Source organism: Phacochoerus africanus, chromosome 12 (assembly GCF_016906955.1).
Source record: "Phacochoerus africanus isolate WHEZ1 chromosome 12, ROS_Pafr_v1, whole genome shotgun sequence".
Lineage (NCBI taxonomy): Eukaryota > Metazoa > Chordata > Mammalia > Artiodactyla > Suidae > Phacochoerus > Phacochoerus africanus.
The window spans coordinates 47,053,462-47,069,340 of NC_062555.1; the positions used below are offsets into that span (position 1 = coordinate 47,053,462).

The window sequence follows — 15,879 nt, forward strand, 5'->3', positions numbered from 1 at the left end:
TAGTGTATTCTTAGTATTGTGAATGGGGTAGCCCTAAAGCTGTGGAGGATATTTTCTCCCAGTGAGGGCCCATTCTTTCCTCTCTTAGACAGGTAGGGTATAAAATGTCTCAAAGGTGAAATGAGTTCTGTGTGTGTTGCAGCTGCTCTTAGCCCATCTCATGGAGACTGTCTCTTAAGCACAGCAGGGTTGCAGAAGACTTCACTGCATGTTTCCAACTTCCCACCCTGCCCCAAGGCTCAGCAAATCATCTATGGCGAAATTAAGTGTGTGTCTAAGGCCGCTCTAGTTTTAGTTCACCATGGCAGACTATGTGATCATCAAAGCTCCTGTGGCTTCCTTTTCTCTCATAGTCTCACTTCCACTGCAAGCTTGATTCTTAAGCAGTGTTCATTCTGAAGCACACATACTCAGGAAAGATGACTGCTAGCAATGTCATCTCAAACATGCTCTTCCATTTCTGTTATTCCAGTTTATTTAGTCCTCTTTACTTTCACGGCTTTCTGAGGTCTTTCAAAATATGACTGTGCTTAAGAGTGAAACAAATATTTTTAAACTTCTCCAACTGAGAAGAGGGCATATATGTCCCTGCCCAACCTTAACTTTGAGTGGCTTCTTTGCCTTATGTGACCAGTAAAATACAGTGCATATGACAAGACACCAGTTTCTGGCCTAGAGCTTAAGGCATTGATAACTTTATCCTTGCATCTAGAAATATATGGAACATATGAACTGCCACTGAAGAGAGCCAACTAACCTGATCTCTTAAGAAAAATAATAAAAACAGCTTTTGTCTTAATCAATTTTCTGTATTATATATCTATTTTATAATATTTTCTATTTATTTTTTATTGATTTCTACTTCTTGTTTTCTACCTTCAACTTACTTTGAGTTCATTTTGTTTTTATTTTTCTGGCTCCTTAAGGTCAAGGGTTAGATAATTGCTTTTAGACCTTTCATCTTTTCTAATGTTTGCATTTTAAAGCTCTACCTTTTTCTTTGAGCACTGCTTTAGTTTCATAAATGTTGATATGATGTGTTTTCATTTTCCATTTCAGTTAAAAAAATATTTTCTAATTTTTCTTGTGATTTCTTGGAACCATGGTTTACTTAAAAGTGATTCTAAATATTTGAGGGAGGAATTGTAGATATTCTATTTTTATGCATTTCTAATTCAATTTAGAAATAGTGAAAAAAAAATCTCTTAAAAGATATGTTCCCTATCTTTTATATAACATATCCATAAAAGATTAATTTTAATCTATTGAAACTTGTTTTATGATCTGACATATAATCTACCTTGATGAAAATGCCAGTACACTTGAGAAGATGTATATTCTTCTATTTTTGAATGCAATATTCTGTAACTATCAATTAAGTCCAGTGGTTAACAGTGTTGTTCCAGATTTCTATCTTTTATTAATATTCTGCCTACTTATACTGACTGCTGAAAGAGAAGTACTTGAGACGAACCACAACTGTAGTTTTGCCTACTTCTCCTTTCTGTTCTGCCAGTTTTTGCTTCAAGTATTTTGAAGCTCTGTTATTGGTTTCATAGATATTTAGGATTGTTATGTCTTTTTGATAAATTGATTCTTTTATCATTATGAAGTATCTCTCAATATAGCTAGTAATATTCCCTGTTCTGAAGTCTATTTCGTGTATATTAACACACCCAATTTTCTTAATGACTAGTGTTTGCATGGCACATCTTTTTCAATCCTTTTACTTTTAATATATGTGTTCATTTTTGAAAAGGACTTCTTGTGGACAGTGTGTAGTCAGTAGGTCCTGCTTTTTTAATCTAGTCTGATGATCTCTGCCTTTAGAGCACTTAGACCGTTTCCTCTCAATATAGGTATTTATATGACTGAATTTGTATTAATCATTTTGAATTTGAATTAATCTATTTGTTCCAATCTGTTCTTTGTTTCCTTTTCCCACTTTTTCTTGCCTATGTGGGACTGAATATTTTTTAGCATTTCTCTTTATCTCCACTTTTAGCTTCTATTTATTTTTTAGTTTTAGTTGCTGTTCTAGTGTTTAAACTTTAGGCCTTTAACGTACTGCAATCTAACGTCTAATACCATCATACCACTTCACATATAAGTAAGAATTTTACAAATGTCCTCCTTTCTGACTTTTTGTGCTACTGTCATCACAGCCTTACCACAGTCACACTGGAGAAGTTCGGTGGTTGATAGCCCCAGTTAAGACTAGCTTTTAAATGATCCTTATCAAAGTGCCAGAAATGTAAGTAAGGTTGTCTTGGACCCTTCAAAGCAGCCCACCCTTCAGCCAAATGCCATCAACGAATCTCAGCTGATGATACATGAAGAAAAATAACCACCAGCTCAGCCTAACGTTTTCACTGACCTACAAATTATGAAGTACAACAAAATGGTTGTTGTTCTAAGATGATAAGTTCTTAGGTAATTTGTTACAGAATTAGATAACCATAAGAGATACTGGCACATGGAAGTGAGACTCTATAATAACAATCTTAAAACACAGTGACATTGACTTTGGGACCAGGTGATGAGCAGAAACAGAAAGGGCCTTGAGAAAACTGTTAATGAAACCTTGAAGGACTTAGTGAAAATGTGAACAGATGGGAAAATGACAACCCCTCTTATATAGTAGCGGAAAATATGCAACATTATTCCTTCTATAAAGTAGAAAAGAGAAAATGTACCTAATAAGGTGGCTAAGGAGGTTGCCATGCAGAAGACTGAAAGTGTTAGTCTCTTTTAGTCAAGTATGATATGGAAATCAGTGAGAAAGATGGGTTAACAAAAGAACCATTTCATTTTCAAGCAGAATTTAGAGGGGCCAAGCCTTGCTTGTTTCAAAAATAATGGAGTTCCTGTAGTGGCTCAGGGGAAATGAATCTGACTATTATCCATGAGGACACATGTTTGATCCCTGGCTTCACTCAGTATGTTAAGGATCTGGCATTGCCATGAGCTGCAGTGTAGTCGCAGACGGGGCTCAGATCTGGCGTTGCTGTGGCTGTGGTGTAGGCCGGCAGCTACAGCTCTGATTTGACTCCTAGCCTAGGAACCTCCAGACATATGGAGGCTCCTAGGCTAGGGGTCAAATACCTACCAAGACAAAAAAAAAAAAAAAAAAAAAAGAACTTCGGGAGTTCTCGTCGTGGCGCAGTGGTTAACGAATCCGACTAGGAACCATGAGGTTGCAGGTTCGGTCCCTGCCCTTGCTCAGTGGGTTAATGATCCGGCGTTGCCGTGAGCTGTGGTGTAGGTTGCAGACGCGGCTCGGATCCCGCGTTGCTGTGGCTCTGGCGTAGGCTGGTGGCTACAGCTCCGATTCGACCCCTAGCCTGGGAACCTCCATATGCTGCGGGAGCGGCCCAAGAAATAGCAACAACAACAACAACAACAAAAAAGACAAAAGACAAAAAAAAAAAAAAAAAGAACTTCGTATGCTTGGTAGAATTGGCAATTTCATGAAGTCCAGCTTATATGTTCTTTCTTTTATGAATTTTGCCTTTGGTATTGTATCTAAAGAGCCATTGCTGGAGTTCCTGTAGTGGCTCAGCAGTTACGAACCCTACTAGTGTCCATGAGAATGAAGGTTCGATGCCTGGCCTCACTCAGTGGGTTAAGGATCCGGCATTACTGTGAGCTGTGGTGTAGATTGCAGATGCAACTCAGATCTGGTTTTTCATACCCATTCTCTCCAGACCAAAAAGAAAAGATCAAGTCTAGAGCTTTGCCAGAAAATCATGGTTACAGGACAAAAATTTCTAAAATGTAACCTTAAAATACTGTCAAGATTGCAAAATGATTTTAAGCTGAGTCTAGTTCAATTCTAAGAATCTTAACAGTGTGACTCTTAGACTCTCTCTTCTAGACAAAAGGTCTCTAGGAATATTGACAGGTGTGCCTTTTGGACTCTTGCAAAAAGAAAAACTTCTAAGAATCTAATGGAATTGTTTTGTAGTGCCTTGACTTACAGTCTAAAATAGAAAAGGCCTATCTCGAAACATTTGTGGGTATTGCTTCTGCCTAACAGTGAATTATAACTCGATACACAGGAATCTCACAAAATTTTTAAAAGAATTATATCAGATTAGACTGAAAAGAGCATAGAAAGAACAAAGTGAAAAGAGGCTTTTGGGCTCTCAAATTTCTACAAGCAGGAAGTAAGGCTGGAATGATTACCTAGTTGTAAACATGAACCATTTCTTACAGAAAAAGAGAGGTAGCAGCTCAGAATTGATAGGGAGAAGCTAGGAGCCATGAATAATCATTGCCAGGGAGTAGAAATGACCCTAAAAGAAAATGACAACATCAAAATTTTAAAATTACTATGAACCAGTGAAAGCTATGTGCCTCTTACTTCCTGAATTATGAATGGAAATGTTTACTTCAGTTAGGCTTGCCTGCCTCTCCATTATACGCTGAATAAATAACTTGTTTCTTGAGAGGAACTCACCTGAGAGGCTTCCAGCACATCTGGACCCAACTCGAATGACAAGGTCACGGACTTTAGGACTGAGGGTAAAGCCATAGTGGGATGAGAATTTTGGAATTCTTGGAAGGGGCTGAATATATTTTGAATATAGAAGGAATGTAAGTCATTTGCGGCCAGAAGGTGAACTGTAGTAGATTAAAGATGGTCACAAATTCTGTGATACCTCTTCCATGGAGAGGCTTGTTTACCTCCCATCTCATTGAAACTGGGAGGGCTCTGATGCTGCCTTGACCAACACAATACAGTAGAAGCAATGTGGTGCCTGTTTCCAGTTCTAGGCCTTAAGACACTGGCACCTTCCCTTCCAAACTCTTGGAACCTTCTCTCTAGGAGGCCCAAGCCACAACAGAAGTCTGACTACCCTGAGACTATCATACTAGAAAGGTCATGTGAACCCAGTGTTCTACCTTTGGCCAGACAGCATATATAGGTAGCAAGATTATATTGGATCCTCCAGAGCAAATCATCCACCAAATGCATACCATCTAGTGATCTCAGTCAACGCAACATTGAATAGAAAAACCATCCAGCTGAGACCTGCCTGAATTCCCAACCCACAGAACCATGGCCCATGTAGAACAATTATCATTTTAAACCACTCAGTGTTTAGGCAATTTATTACGTAGTAACAGATCACTGAAACAATGATTTTTGTAAGTTATTTAAGTTGTTGGTGTTCCCATCCATGACTCAGTGGTTAACGAATCCGACTAGGAACCATGAGGTTGCGAGTTTGATCCCTGGCCTCGCTCAGTGGGTTAAGGATCTGGCGTTGCTCTGAGCTGTGGTGTAGGTCACAGATGCAGCTCGGATCCCGTGTTGCTGTGGCTCTGGCATAGGCCGGCGGCTACAGCTCCGATTTGATCCCTAGCCTGGGAACGTCCATATGTCGCAGGAGCAGCCCTGGAAAAGGCAAAAAGACAAAAAAAAAAACAACAAAAAAAAAAGTTGTTGCAGGAGCCACAATGTCCTGCCTCAACCCTCTATACCCAAATTGGAATCAGAAGCCTAAACCTAGATCTTATTCAGAAGTAATCTGCAGAGTTCATTATAAGCTAAAATTTTTTCTTAGAGATAAAAAGGCCAGCTTTCTCAGAGATACTATAAAACAATTATCCAAATATAATAAACATCAACTAAGTCATTACAATTAAAAGAAACCAATTTTCTCTCCAAAGTAGACATACAGATGACCAAAAAAACATGAAAAGATGCTCAACATTGATAATTATTAGAGAAATGCAAATAAAAACCACAATGAGGTATCGCCTTACATTGGTCAGAATGGCCATCATCAAGAAATCTACAAATAATAAATGCTGAGAGGGTGTGGAGAAAAGGGAAACCTCTTGCAACGTAAATTTTCCACAGCCACTGTGGAAAACAGTATAAAGGTTTCTCAAAAAACTAAAAATAGAGTTTCCATATGATCTAACAATCCCACTCCCAGACATATACCTTGACTAAACTATGGTTTGAAAAGATACACATACCTCTGTGTTCATCACAGCACTATTTACAATAGCCAAATGTCTATCGACAGAGGAATGGATTAAGATGTGGTACATATATACAAAGGAATTTTACTCAGCTATAAAAACGAATGAAATAATGTCATCTGCAGCAACACGGACGGACCTAGAGATTATCATACTAAGCAAAGTAAGTCAGAGAAAGAAAAATATCATATGACATCACTTATATGTGGAATCTAATTTTAAAAAATGATACAAACGATCTTATTTATAAAATAGAAACAGTCTCAGATTTTTTAAAAAATGTATGGTTATCAAAGAAGAAATGTGGGGGGAGGAATAAATCAGAAGTTTGGGATTAACAGATACACACTACTACATATGAAAGAGATAACCAACAAGAGCCAATGGATAACACAGGCAACTCTACTCAATATTCTATAATAATCTATAATAATTATATAATATAATAATGGGAAAAGAATCTGAAAAAATACTGAATATATGTATGTGTATAACTGAATCAATTTGCTGTACTCCTGAAATTCACACAACATTGTAAATCAAATATACTCCAGTGAAAACAAACAACACTTTCTTCTTAGTAAATAAGCTACTTTACACACATAATCAAGCCCAAAGATGCATGTTCAGGCTGTCCTTCAGGTCACTTAACAAATGCTTATATAAATACTTTCTCACGATTAAAAGACTAGAATTATTAAGTACAAAATTAAGACCATTTGTAGTAGCCTAAGGCAGTGATTTTAAAACAGAATGTAAATAAATACTGGTATATTAAGATAAGTTATTAACTACAAACCAGGTAATAGCTGTTACCAAGGCAACAACATATACGTAGACACAGACACAGACACACACACACACGTATAGGTGTATGTCTGTGTGTGCACGCATACTCACATCTTTTTATAAATGGAGGAATGCCTGGTGCCAGTATGTTTACTACAGTATTATAATAGCTAAAAACTGGAAACAATTTAAATATTACTTAATTTATAGTAAAAGAGCTAAAAAGGGAATAGAGAAATGAGACTATAATTTTTTATTTTTAATATTCTATATTAGCCCTATGAATAAAATTGTTATGAATGTTTTACAACAAGCATCTATTACTTCTGTAAGTTTACAATGAGAAGGACACCATTCCAAGTTAGTATCTATGGCCCTATTCTACTGTCTTTTGAGCTAGAATGATCCCTTGGTCCAAGCACTTGGTGAGCAGCCAAAGCTATTTCTCAGGGAGAATCATAACCCATTGGCACATATTTCTTCAGGTCACTTCTACTCACAGGTGGTGGATAGCCTATTTATATACTACCTTCCTTAGCCTCCCCAACTTTCCTAAGAGGATGCCAATCCTATTCCCCAACCTAGCCAGCTATTAAAGCCAATGGCCCTGCATCTAATCTGTAACTGAGAATAACTGTCAGAGAGTAAGATGCTAAACTTCCAGTTAGTCAGTCAATCTATACTACGTTGGAAAAACTGATTTCATTTCTTTGCAGTATAGTTCTCCCTTTGGCTCTTTTATATAATAAAAGAATGAAACTGGAGACAAAGGGTTGGCTCTAAAATTAAACGCACTCAGGTGTTTGCTTTAACAATAAATAAATACAATCAAAGGGTCTCAATGAAAATTCTATCCATATTTAGATGTGCTTTATAAAACCAAAACAAGTTGGATTAAAGTAGTTTGGGATATTAATATAATAATTGCTTTATTATAGAAGAACCTTTCAGAAGTTGATAAAAAGCTGCTGCAAAGTTGTATTTATCTACAGTGACTATAGCCACCAATATCTGTGCTAAAAAGAACTGTACATTTGGATCTGTCTCCTTATATGTTAGACTTCAAATCAAAACATAACAGTGAGAGCTGTTAAAGTTACCACTGAGATTGGATGGGGCCTTTGGTACCAACACGTAGTCATGAATGGTAACTTTTCAATATATCTTATTCCTGTCTTCCCGTTGAAATTTTAACTGAGTAAGAAATCTGGAGGACTTCCTCCTGAAGTGGATCCTTATGGCAATTTAAAGAGCTGCTGTATGTCTTTAGGAAGATGTCCACTTCAGTAAAAAAATAAGGAATACATAAATAAGTCACTGATGGAGGAACGTCTCCACCATATACTTGTCTCTTGCTCTGGTTTCTTCACTGCTTCCAAACACCAAGTGTGTAAACTATTACCCGTATTTATAAAGGCCGAAGAGCCTCACTCCTTTATATCTGAACCCCAACTATTTGTTTAGTGCCCGACTCAATCTTCCTTGATGAAATCTCTCATACTCTCTAACTCAAGCATGATGACACTCCCTTCACTAAGCCACCTGATTCTCGTTTAGGCCACTCACTTAGCCCATAACCACAGTTATGTACCTTAAGTTGCTGTTTAACTTGGCGAGTGTACAGATCCTGTGCGTTGAGAAGTCTAGGCTTCAGGTGGCAGGACTAAGGCTGCAGACAGCATGATGCTGTGGATGTTAGCATTCTCTAAGGAGTATCTGCTAAGTATTTGTCCACTGACATACTGTTCAGTGCTTTACGGTGGTCCCAGAAATAGCTCATCTTTTGGAGAAAATATAAGCATTTTTTTTCTGTCATGAGAATAATAAACAGGCTTATTGGTTTCAGGAAATGTTAACAGACTATCTGTGATTTAAGTAATTTATGACTACATTTTTCTTGCTGACCGAGCAGTGTCACAATTAGGCCAGCCAGGTGCAAAGCACTTAAGGGCTTGGGCGCAGACTATTGGGAGGGAATTAACTGTTTATTAACAAAAAACTCTGAACAGGTTCTATCATGAGAGACCAACAGAAGAGTGAGAGTAACATCATTAGACATACTTAATCATGCACATTTGGAACAATTAAGAATCAGAGTTCCTGTTGTAGCTCAGCGGTAATGAACCCAACTTGTGCCCACGAGGATGCAGGTTCGATCCCTGGCCTTGCTCAGTGCGTTAAGGATCTGACGTTGCTGTGATCTGTGGTGTGAGTCACAGACATGGCTCAGATTTGGTGTTGCTGTGGCTGTGGTGTAGGCTGGCAGCTGTAGCTCCGATTGGACCCCTAGCCTGGGAACTTCCATATGCCACAGGTGAGCCCCCCTCCCCAACAAAAGAATCTACAAAAGTAACTTATTCATTCAAACAAACCAGTACTGAAAGGCTGCTGTGTGACAGGCTATGTCTGGCACTGGGGAAATAAAAGTGAATGAAAAATAATCAAAACCAGAAGATTCTGCTATAGTGAAACAGGGTTGGTATCTTAGGAGCTCTGGGACACAGGTTCAATCCCTGGCTGGGTACAGTGAGTTAAGGATCTGGTATTGCCACACCTTCAGCTCAGGTCGTGACTATAGCTCAGATCTGATCCCTGGCCCGGGAACTCCATATACTGCAGTGCGGCCAAAAAAGATAAAGAAAAACATTTCAAAACCAGTCCCTCTAGCTTGTTAAGGCAGATCCAAACAAAACCAACCTAAAAATTCCCCTACCCACCTCCATGGAAAACCATGTTACACGTGCCTAAAAAATATTTTATCTCACTGCTTTAAGCCATGCAAACAGCTTACTTTGGCCTAAACACCAGCAAACTTAAATTATTCTAGAAACTCCTTCAAAGAGCCGTGGTTTTGTTCCTGTCCATCCCTAAACCCTTAGGTTCCCAAGTTGGTGGAGGGGACAGGGCAGTGTGCTCTAGACCACACGAGCACACATGCCTGGAGCTGTGCCACAGGAAAGCTTGTTACCTGGACAAGGGCAGTGCTGGTACAGGTGACCCTGCCCCATCAATTCATCAGCAGCTGCTGACCCATACTCATGCTTCATAGGAGCAGAACGTTTTCCCCTAAAACTTAAGGAGAAAAAGGCAAAAATAGAAAACCTTTTGCCAACCACAAAAATACATATTTTACAAGTTGTAGAATTAAAAGCAGCTGCTCTACACTTTAAAAACCAGAGAAAAAGTATAAAATAAGTATCTCCCTCTGACCAGCTACGACCTCCTGAACTGAACTGAAGCAGAAATATTGACCTGTCAGCGCCACAGCTTAAAGGGACCTACGGATCAAGTAAGCTAAAAGCAAGTGGTGGCGTCAACTATTACCCTTCTTCTAGCAGAACCCACTTGTGTGATCTTTACTAGATTCCCAGGCTTTCACTTCACTAGAGATGCACTAAACTAGGAGTCTGTAGGTTTAAAATTTTGTGCAATTAATCTGACAACAAATTGGGTGGCTGGCTGTTAAATATGAGCTAGAAAACGGACTAAATGTTAGGGCTCCATTCTTGTCTCGAATCAAAGACATTTCTCCTGGGATTGCAAAGGAATGAGCATGTAGCCTATCTCATGGATGAAAGGGCGATCTCTAATCTTTAAAAACAGGAGGTCCGCCTCCATGATCACCTGGGACAAGCCTGGCTAGCGCACGTCAGCAAGGAGGTTATAGGAGCCTGGGAACGTTTAACATCAAGAAAGGAATTACAGCCCAGTAAGATCAGAGGGAATTACACAGGAAATGTGAACAGTAACCCTTTCAAATCCCTGTCCCCCCTTCCACCGCCTGTGATAGATGGAGTCCGGCTGCCATCCAGCTATGCGCCTACACAAGCCAACAGCTGAGGGGAACTGGGGAAAAGGGGAAAAGCCCATTTATACACATGCACGGAGCACAGCATAAATTCGTAATGACGTGATAAAGTTGTGCTGCTCCAGAAAAGAGCCCCTGAGCCTTTCCAATGGCCACGTATGCACTTTATCACTGTCTCATCCAACCAGAGCCCCAAGTAAAAAATCCCACAGAAATTTGCAGAATCGGGTGGGGTTGGGGAGGACAGAGGAGTTAGTTGGCAGACTCATCATCGTAAGCAAGGAAACGTGGCCCCTCTGAAGCTGACCAAACAAATAGGTCTCCGCCCTGGCTTATGTTTAAACATCTTGTTCCTCATCGGTCTGTAGGGAAAACATTCTTTCCACAATAAATAACGTGCAATTGAATCAGAAATTCTTCCTCCAGGCTTTATCTACTCTGTAGAGGGTTCTTCAGTACTATTAGCCAGAAGCCTAAAGAATTCAACTGATTGCAGACTTTTTTCTTAAAGAGCTGTTCACTTATAGTCAAGGAAGTTAAATTATTTCTCGTTGCTAATTCTGGAAAAGCAAATGTGACTGTGTCTTTCCTGGACCCCTTTAGAGACCCCTAGGTTGGGACCTCAAGCAAAGAGCTACTTTTGCCACAATGGACTCTTGGAAAAGGGGGAATGTTCAATTTCTACAAACAGGTGAGTTCGAGAGAGATTCATTAAAAATCAAGACCAACCAACCAACCAACCAAAAAAACAAAAAACAAAAAACACAAAACAAAAAAAACCCCCATGGTTCTCAGACAGAAAGGGTATGGTGGGGCAGTAAAATAAAATGAAAAGGAGTTCCCGTTGTGGTGCGGCAGAAACCAATCCGACCAATAACCATGAGGTTGCGAGTTCAATCCCTGGCCTCGCTCTGTGGCTTAAGGATCCGGCATTGCTGTGAGCCGTGGTGTAGATCACAGACGCAGCTCGGACCCTGTGTTGCTGTGGCTGTGGCGTAGGCCAGCAGTTGTAGCTCTGACTTGACCCCTAGCCTGGGAACCTCCATATGCCATGGGTGCAGCCCTGAAAAGCAAAATACACACATATATATGTACAATGAAGAAAAAGGTGATGTTTACAGGAAGCTAAGTTTAAAATTTGGAATCGAACTTCACAGGTCTGAAACAAGAGTTCACTTTTTCCCACTGGTATTACCAGGCTAGAGATGGTTCACTGCAAAGAGTAGGTCAAGGAATAAATGAAAGTGGATACAAAGCTGACAAAGCAAACTACCAATAAAAGTCAAAAGGGTTAGCGTCTTAGAACTCTGCAGAGAGGGAACTAGAAAACCAAAGGGCTTTTTTTTTTTTTTTTTTTTCAGCATTGTGCCGCCTCCAAAGCATATGAGTCTTGGAGAAACAACCTACATTGGCAGTGATATTGTGAGTGACTGGGGTTTCTACTGGAGACTTCTAACGCCTGCAAGTTAAACAACAGCCTCTCATTTCTCTGGCGCTGGCTCACAGGCAGGCAGGAAGGCCCATGAATAATACTCCAACTATCAGGCCAGACTTCTGATTGGGCTTCCACGCAAAGATCAGTTCCTATCACAGTGTGGACCAAACAGAAACTCAAGGGCCCCGTCTCCTCACCTGGAAATGAGAGCTTACTTAAAGTGCCTCTTAATCATTCTTAACCCAGGTCTTAGTCTGATAAGCGTAAAACCCTCATCCCTCTCCTTGAATGTTATTTGAGATTTCAAAATAATTTAAGTATTAGCAACAAAAAGAAAGTGCAGCAAGATAATTTCTGACTGCTTTTTCAAACCATATCATACTGCAACAGAATCTTTCTTCCTTCCTTCATTTCTCCTTCCTTTCTCCTTCCTTCCTTCTTTCTTTTTGCTTTTTAACCTTGTAGCATATGCAAGTTCCCAGGCTAGGGACTGAATCAGAACTGTAGCTGCCAGCCTACAACACGGCCACAGCAATGCCAGATCCAAGCCACGTGCACAACCTACACCGGAGCTCACGGCAACACTGGATTCTCAACCCACTGAGCGAAGCAAAGGATCAAACCTGTGTCCTCATGGATACGAGTTGGGATCATTACCACTGAGCCATGATTGGAACTCCACAGAATTTCTTAACAAATACTTTTCTAAACAGATATTAATTAAGGCTAGTTTATCTTGGGAGTTTCTGTTAGGGTTCAGTGGGTTAGGAACCTGACATAGTGTCTGTGAGGATGCAAGTTCAATCCCTGGCCTTGCTCAGTGGCTTAAGGATCCAGCATTCCCGTGAGACGTAATGTAGGTTGCAGATGCAGCTCAGATCTGGTGTGGCTGTGGCTGTGCCTATGGCTGGCAGCTTCAGTTTTGATTTGACCCCTAGCCTGGGAAAGTCCATATGCCACAGGTGTGGCCCTAAAAAGCAAAGCAAAGCAAAGCAAAGACTAGTTTACTTTGATCTTGAAGACACAAAAGGTCAAATACATCTATAGACACTATGTACTGATGACAACGAAATGATATATATACACATTTTTTTTTTTCTTTTTAGGGCCACACCCATGGCACATGGAAGTTCCAACTGGCTAGGGGTCCAATCGGAGTCATAGCTGCTGGCCTATACCACAGCAGCATGGGATCTGAGCTGTAGCTCCAATTAGACCCCTAGCCTGGGAATCTCCATATGCATGCAGTAGGTGCAGCCCTAAAAACAACAAAACAAAACAAAAACACCTGCTTTCACCTAGGACTTATAACCTAAGATTGCTCTCACTCCAAATAAGAACATTATTGCAGGCAACAGAAAATCATTAACTACTAAGGAAATGTCTTAGACTGTCTGTTCTTCATTTAGAATGAGTCAGATATGACACACGCTACCTCTTCATTCCTAAAAGGTGAGCAGAGTCTACACCTCTTGCATCCCCAGCCTTATGGCTTAGCAAAGACACCCACTCCAAGGGTCTGGGGGAGAGGTTGGCTGCATGAGAACAACAAAGCTAACAGAACGACAACTTATAGTCTTAGCAATAAAAAAAAAAAAAAAAAATTCCAGGAGTTTCCCTTGTGGTTCAGTGGATACAGGTTTGATCCCTGGCCTCACTCAGTGGGTTAAGGATCTGGCGTTGCTGTGAGCCATGATGTAGGTGCAGACTCCGCTTGGATCCTGCATTGCTATGGCTGTGGTGTAGGCCAGCAGCTGTAAGTCTGATCTGGATTCCACCCCTGGCCTGGGAACCTCCACACACCATGGGTGCAGCCCTACAAAGAAAAAGAAAAAAAAAATCATTCCAAATGTTTCATTTTTGAAGGCTTATTAAAGAATGATAAACTGCTGGCATTAGTAATTTAATATGAGAAACATAATGAAGATGGAATATTCCTATATAAAATCAACTATTTTACTCACCTCCAAAGCTTATTATGAGACAAAATTATACAAAAAAGATGCTAAAAAACCTGCTCAGCACAGAGTAACTTCTCAATAAATGTTAGCTGCATCAGTAACATTACTGAACTATTCAAAACAAAAGATATACTGGAAGGTCATATTTACTTTTATTTATTTTTATTGTGGGGGTGCCACACCTGCAGCACAAGGAAGTTCCTGGGCCAAGGACCGAACCTGCACCACAGCAGCGACCTGAACCACACAAGTCAGTCACAAACTGGATATTTAACCCACCAAGCCACTGGGGAACTACTGGAAAGTCATATTTAAATGAACCAGCAAAATAGTATATTCTGTGGGTTATTTTTTAACATCTACACAAAACATAAATATCTGTTACAGGCATATACATGTATCCATATCAGTATTTAGGGAAAGATTTGGAAGAACAAATGGCAGAATGCTAACCCCTGGGAAGATGGGACTGTGATGGTCAAAGGGAAATTTAACTTGATTTGTAATGCTTTTTTTAAAAAAGCATTTTGTCGTGGGTGTGCCCCTAAAAAAGACAAAAGACAAAAAAAGTATTTACATATCCCTTCCATAAACAAAATTAACTTTTAAAAAAACAAAGTAGAAAATGTATTTATACCAAGTATCATCTTGGTAAGTCTCTTCAATTTTCACAGTTGATTTCAGTATTACACGACAGAGTTTACTTTTATTTGTAGTTAGTGTCCAAATGAGGTCTCAACCTCCTTTTCTTCAGTGAGAGCATTCAAGCTTTATGTTACAGACGGCTTTCAATAATCTTCCTCACAATATTTCTGATAGCTATACTGAAAATACCTGCTTGCATAAAAAGGAAAAAAAAAACCACTGTCTTACCATTTTATTAATTTTTAAAACACTCAATATATTTAATCAAGGTGCAAGGAGGCTTTCAAAGTCCAGGAAGCCATAAATCAAAACAGTTTTCCATAGAAAGACTGCCTTTTCCCCTTGGATTTTCTGTGAGTTTACATTTCATAAACCATATACAGAAAGTAAAGTCATTGATACTTCTTACGGCCAAAGGGTTGCCTATTTAAAATCATAACAATTTCAAATGTCTTGAGGCTTGCGCTAATTAAAAACCTCTCCTCCTAGGCTCTTTCAAACTTCTAACTCTTGTCTGTACCATTTTGATGCTGGTTTTAAAATTCAAACTTTCCTTCTAGTTCACAACCATAACTTTGACTTTCTCATCTCATTCTTTTTCCTTCAGATCACCTAGATGTTAGCCTATCAATTGTGGGCAAACCAAGTCACAAAAGCTCTTATTAACTCCCTAGAGCAGCAAATAGCAGGCCTCCTGTGGTTCAGACGCAGAGGGAAGCCACATGGGCCACAGGCCCAAGTGGCCTGGACCCCTGCAATTTACAAATTCAGCTTAGAAATTAAAGACCTCTGATGCTGTAAAAAGGGACCGACATTTCAACAGATGACAGATAGAGAAAGGAGCCTCTGATCTGGCCAAAAGGATGTCAGGCTGGACAGGAAATCCCCACCTCCTCCAACACTGTGGATTCAGTGTCTGTGTGGTAAGCTGTGCAGTCTTAGATATATTTGTAATTCAAGAAAGCCCTTCTGGATAAAGGACTGGGGAACGTATTTGATCAAAAAGTATCTTCCTATAATTTCTCTCTCTCTCTCTCTTTTTTTTTTTAGGGCTGCACCTGTGGCATATGGAGGTTCCCAGGCCAGGGGTTGAATTGCAGCTGCAGTTGCCAGCCTATGCCCCAGCCTCAGCAATGCCAGATGTGAGCCATGTCCATGATCTATACCACAGCTCATGGCAACACTGGATCCTTAACCCACTGCCACTGAGCAAGGCCAGGGATCAAACCCATGTCCTCATG

General features: G+C 39.8%; 1 protein-coding gene across 8 annotated transcripts in view; it reads right to left on the reverse strand.

The window, feature by feature from the left end:
- Window positions 1–15,879, reverse strand: part of ZNF438 (zinc finger protein 438) — a 199,517-nt gene that overhangs the window by 111,778 nt on the left and 71,860 nt on the right. Inside the window, exon 1 of one of the 8 annotated variants that reach the window (XM_047754514.1) lies at window positions 9,758–9,848. The exons of the other annotated variants lie outside the window; for them this stretch is intronic. The gene's annotated coding sequence lies outside the window, so the exon portion shown is untranslated. Of the gene's footprint in view, window positions 1–9,757; window positions 9,849–15,879 lie in introns of those variants that run through there. 8 annotated transcript variants of the gene reach the window in all.